The sequence below is a fragment of the Berghia stephanieae genome, chromosome 2 (assembly GCF_034508935.2).
Source record: "Berghia stephanieae isolate SIO BIC M18660-M18661 chromosome 2, UCSD_Bste_1.3, whole genome shotgun sequence".
Lineage (NCBI taxonomy): Eukaryota > Metazoa > Mollusca > Gastropoda > Nudibranchia > Aeolidiidae > Berghia > Berghia stephanieae.
Genome location: NC_088361.1, coordinates 50,031,238 through 50,037,630, shown reverse-complemented (window position 1 = coordinate 50,037,630; position 6,393 = coordinate 50,031,238). Strand labels below are relative to the sequence as shown.

The window sequence follows — 6,393 nt, the reverse complement described above, 5'->3', positions numbered from 1 at the left end:
CCTTTCCACCAAATAGTGATTGGGCAGCTGGGTCTGTTATATCTGTCGGAAAGTTCTTTACGATAGATTCCAGCGCGCTATCCAAAGGGTAGCAAGAAATTGCTACTGTCCATTTCACGGTATAGAAATTAAGATAAACTCCGGTTTCATATGGTTCTGTAAGACTTTTACTTGACCTTGGCACTGTCTGAAGGACAATTACCTGACCCTGGCATTGTAATTATCTTGACTGAAAGAGGAATACATAATCCATCTTCAAAATGGGCGAGTTAAAACACTTTCGTTTAACTTTTACGTCCACACAGCTTACAAGGAAACTGCAAAGATCAAATTGAATCATTCCCTAAGCAAACCATATGGAAACAGATTTTCAATTCATACACGATAATAAATAAATCCGTTCCAACAGCTTTTCATTTCGTTCACACCAGAGTGGAGTGAGGTAATGAAGCAATGCAGTGGATTATATTATTACACCCAAAGTCACAAGATCGACAATAGACAAAATATCGCTAATTGTCACATGATCATTTTTGATATTCAGCTTTAAATATCCGTGTGAAAGGACAATAATATATTCAAGTGGTTATCAACATCCGTGAAAATTTATATTCCTTCGGAAAATTCATCAGTTCTTATTTCTTATTTCTATCCTTTTTTTCTTTTCTTTTCTTTTCTTTCGTACTCGTTGGGTTTTCTGCAAGTAGCTTAAAACGGCTTAATTAAAAATCACATGGTCGTGCAGTTGCACACATTGAAGCAGGCGATTCAGTATATGAAGTTGGAAGACTGTTCAATTTTAACAGATGAATAATTTATTGATTGATTTCTATCTGTCTGAGTGACCTGTTGAGGTTCCATCAATGATTACTTCATTTTCCTATCTATCCCTCCCTCATCCCCATTCCCATTTTATGACGTCTTTGTAGTACCTTTTACTGTATATTACACATTACTAATCCATTACCTCCCCCCTCTCCCAACCCTCATTCCATATATACATTTCACACACACACACACACACACACACACACACACACACATACACGCACACGCACACATAACATAATAACCCACCACCCCCCTCCTCTCTCTCCCCCATTTATCTCCCACTCCCTTCTCTTGCGCCTCTTCTTGCATCAACATCCAACACCCTCGCCATACATTTACAGTTTTTCCATATTTGACAAAAACATGTGACTATTTTGTAACCTGACAATTTTGTGTTTTGTTATTGATCTCCTGACGAAGGCCAAGAGCCGAAACGTTGTTTGTTTTGTGTTGTTCCCTTATATATGAGTCACATTTACTCATTTTATTTTTCTCTCCATCTTAGTGGCTCATTTAGGCACCTCTAGTTTTTGGTATCACATCATCCACCTGGTAACATTGACCTGTATTGCTACGTTAGTGACTGAGGCGCTTGCTTCAAGGGGTCCAACGACATGATTGTGTGATTCGAAATAAGGTCTTGGCAGTGACCATGAATTTTAGAATAAATGATTTAAGACAATTTTTTTCTGTTGATGGAAAGACCAGCAAACGTAAGATTTTTTTGCCATGCATGCTTCTGGTATTTAAAAAAAAAAGGGGGGGGGGGGGGGGGGGGGGGGGGGGGGGGGGGGGGGGGGGGGGGGGCAAAAAGGTTAAAACAGTATGTGTATAACATGGAGAATGTTTTGTTTGTTTTTAGGGGTTTTACGGCGCTTGCAACACATTAAGGTCATATCAGCGCCAGTAAAAAGGAAGAAAATGGGATAGTAAAAAGTTATAGATACGATTAAAGCACCCAAGAAAAGGTAAGATAAAGGGGAATTGGTTCAAATAGGAAACAGATGTAGATTCCAAGAGCACACTATCAAAGTACTTAGTTTGAAATGTGTTTACTTTTGTTTTGATCACGTTTATGTATGCATGTCACGTTGTCTCCTACATGTTCAGATTCGGTATTTTGTCTTGGTTCGGAATCTCCTTAAAAGCACACTAAGTGGATATTGCTTTCTGTGAGAGCTCATGCTATTTTTTTGTTGTTTTTGTTGTTGTTTTTTTTATTTTTATTTTTTTTTGGTATAAATAAATAAAGAATCAAATTAATTCATTAATTAAAAAAGAATTTATTATTATTTTTTTTTTACAAATCTGTCATCCCGACAAGCATCCCAACAAGTACTGCATTACTGAAGACCCCAACACTAAAAGGGCGCAAGTCAGCATATCTTTATGGTTTTTCAGCCAATCGGTGATACACAATTTAAGTAACTTAGTTCACTCACCAACTATATTTTATGATAAATACAATCTTTAAGAACCCTATTTCAATATCACAATCTTATATTTGTGTATACTCTCTTTAGCCGAATCCAAATTTTAACCTGCATTTTCTCAAAACGAATTTCCTGTGACTGAAGTACATTTAGCACTAGGTACTTCAATTGTTACTCGTGATCTCTTGAGATATTTCAATATTACATAATAACTGATGTTGGAAAATCCAGTTGGAATCTATTTACTGTACCCACTTACTAAATATAAAAAATATGTAAAAGAATACGGAGGTAACGTATCAACGGCGACGTACACATATTTGCAGGTCTGATAGTCAGATGCAATTATGGGCTTGATTTAGGCCTACCGTTATTGTAATAGACACTGTTTTGCGTTGGTTTGAGAGCATTTTCAATACAACAAGGAGCCCATAACAATTTGGGTTATCAGACCTGCACATGGGTATAGATCGATCAAAGGTGATACGAAATTTAAAAAAAAAAAAGGAATCAAAATCAAAATTCCCACGGGTGGTCATATTTAAGTTTTGCAGAGTGCAATTTTTTTCCAAAAAAGATTTCATGCTCTTCACACCCAAAGCTAGAATGTGTAACAAACTTCCAATTCCAGCTCCAGAAAAAAAAAAATTAATTAATGAAAAAGTTAAATCTCCCTCCTTATTTTTCAACTCCCACGTTTGTCATATTTTAGTTTTTCTGAGTTAAAAAAATATATATTTTCAGTCATAAGATAATTCCAGCTAAACATTGTTAAAAATGAAACAGATAAATAAATAAGAGTAATGTTTTTGTTTTGTTTTTAAGGTTTTAACGGCTCTTGCAACACATTTAGTTCATATCAGCGCCAGGTAAAAAGAAAGAAAATGGGATAGTAACAAATTCTAGAATTACAATAATTAAAGCATCCAAGAAAAGGTAAAAGGGCAATCCAAACAGGAAACAGATGTAGATTCCACGAGCATACCACAATCAGTAAACTTAGTTTGAGATTATCTAAATGTCTCATCCAGACACACACACACACACACACACACACACACACACACACACACACACACACACACACACAGAGTTCTTGTCATAAATGATTAAACCAACCCTTTTTGTACATCTTTGGAAAATATCAATGCTTAATTTCACTTCTAAATATTTTTTACAGCTAGTCAAGTTGAAAAAGTATGAAATTTGAGAAAAGTTGCTGGATACCTTTCCTTAATACATCTGACCATAACATCATGAAAAATCATCCGATATACTTCAAATAAAGGTTAAAATGCTCTGGGGAGCATTTTCTTTCAGAAAATGCAAAGAAAAAAAAATAAAATAAATAAAAAAATGAAAATGGCAAATCCAAAATTGTCACCTTCCAGACTAATTATGTCATGCACTGACACACGCACACACACACACACACACACACACACACACATATAATATATATATATATATATATATATATATATATATATATATATATATATATATATATATATATATATAAACAAATCAGTGGATAACAGAGGGATGATTTACAAGACAAATAAAATATCACCCCCCAAAACTATACATTTGACTGTTTCCCTCTCAGCTAGGGTAGCCGGCAAGGGCCTGGACAAAACTAAGAAATCCCATCCCAAGAAAAAGACAGAAAACATGTTGGAAAACAGACATAGAGGGATAGAAGACACAGTAAGTGCCCCATGCCCACTATGTGAGGTCAGGAACCCTTCCCAGAAATAAAAGTAATATCGCCCTCCTATCTATTATCCACCGCCGCAGCCATTTTGAACTGCCATACTTTTGTCAACATTTGGCGAAATTAAAAATCTCAACTTTTGGCTTCGAGTGTACATGTATGAGTCTAGATATGACGTCATATGGATAAAAATGAACTCAGTAGATTTGTCCCATTACTTTTCGACTCAGCCTCGTAACGTAATATCCCCCCCCCCCCCCCTTTTTTTTTTTTTTACTACTGTGCGGTTTGAAAGACATTGGAGGGGAAGGGAAGGGGATGGAGGTTTAAATGAAACTCAAAGGACCTGCCCATAATATCACCCCTCCCCCTACTCCCGTGCTGAGCAAAAATGTAAATGATTCATGACGAGAAAAGGCAAGTCGAATTCCTTCTAAGGTTTAAGGTATGCCCGGTGAAAGGTTATATTTTCATAAGGCCAAAAAGGCCATAGGTTATATATAATTATGGACAACAAGCAAGGACAACTCAATCTAAAACACGAATACATGACCCTGTTAACTCCCGTACTCAGGAAAAAACAAAACAACAAGGTATTTAAAAATTTGGCCAGAAAACTCGTCCTTCAATTATCGACCGATTTAAATGACCCTCATCTTAGCAAACACTTTGAACCTGAGACCTTTCAAACCCCCCCCCCCCCCCCCCCCCCCACTTCCTTCTCGCAAGGTCCCAGGTTTGAGAGTTTTTGCCAAGTTGAAGGTAATTTAAATCGATCGATAATTGAAGGACGAGTTTTCCGGCCAAATTTCTAAATATATCTGTCTTTTCAGATTATAGCAGTGAACGAGTAAACATTAATTGTTATGTTGATCATCCAGCAAAAATGTACTCTTACAACAACAACGACAACAACAGAAAAAAAAAATCATCGTACAATGACATCTCACATATTAGTCAAACGACTTCTTATATTTTGATTAAAATTTGTAAAGGCTTTGTGGTCTAGTGGTATGATACTCGCCTACGAACCAGAGTGGGGTCCCCGGTTCAAGTCCCTATCTGGGCGGCGAAACATTAAGTCCCTGGAAAAGGTTCTTTACTTTACTCATCTACTCTCACTACACTTAGGTGTAAAATGAGTATCTGATCGGTAACGGCGTTGTCTGTGCCGAAAATAAATGTAATAAGGCTTCATAATGTGCCTATCGTTAAAAATCTACTGTGCCTACATGTTAAGTGAGGCTGTTGGCTTGAAACCCCCTTGTAAAGCACTTTGCGCATGTCTAGGCGATAGTGTGCTATATTAAAGCTCAAGTTTTTCGGATTTTTTGTTGTTGTAGTTTTAGTGTTTAACAATCACCCCCAAACATGCCAATGTTTCTTAACCCGGGGATTTTGTGAAGTCTTGGCTTTATTTAAGGTCTCGTTTGTTTTTGTTTTGGCAAGTTAAGAGGTATTTGAATTGATCGATACATTACGTAAGCAAACGTCGGGTCAAAGTTCAAAAGGCATTTCGTCAGTGTGTTGTAGAATTTTGAGCTTGAGTCACTTGAGCTTTTATATAGCACAATATCCACTAAATGTGCTCAAAGCGCTTTACAAGGGGTCCCTGGCCAACAGCAACATTTAATATGCAGGACGGGACATGACGCCTGTTAAGCGATGTTACAATTTGTTCGGACTGAGACAACGCTGTTAATGGCCAGGTACTCATTTTACACCTGAGTACGGTGAGAGAATGTGAGTAAAGATCCTTTTCCAAGGACTCAACTATGCGCCGAGAGAGGCTCGAACCCAGGACCTTCCGATCCGAAAGCGAGTGTCATATCACAAGACCACATAGCCGGGCAGAATCATCCCACACGAATTACTTATCATTCAACGCGATGACGGGGGCTAGAAAATCAAAACATTCAGCCATCATTGCAGGAGGTTGAGCATATCTATCACTTTGTTGTGACAAGGTTTGTGATGAATGAATGTAAACTCAAAATAGGAATAGTCTGATGTCACGTCCGCCCAGCAACCAGCAGTTTGATTCTAAACAAAAGAGATTGGTACTTTTTATTCTTCATGCTGGCTAGAACTTTTTCACATTTCATGTGATCAGAATGTATAAAAGTCAAAAAATGATCAGATTTATGTTTTTCTCCTCTGGATACACTTTTATGCTCGTCGGAGAAATATTTCATAAGGGCGTCCGCCATTGTTCCGATAGTTTAGAACCATTTACTAAGTTACTATGCGTCATTATGAGGGAAGTGACGTCACGACTGTTGAAGCCTATTTATTATAATAGTACTTGTGCGACTATGTGGTCTTGTGGTATGACACTCACTTTCGGATCGGAAGGTCCTGGGTTCGAGCCTCGTTTGGCGCATAATTGAGTCCTTGGAAAAGGCTCTTTAC

At 37.4% G+C, this 6,393-nt stretch overlaps 1 protein-coding gene across 2 annotated transcripts in view; it reads right to left on the bottom strand.

The window, feature by feature from the left end:
- The window catches only part of LOC144965092 (tRNA wybutosine-synthesizing protein 4-like), a 47,311-nt gene that overhangs the window by 8,461 nt on the left and 32,457 nt on the right, over positions 1 to 6,393 (bottom strand). The window lies entirely within an intron of this gene.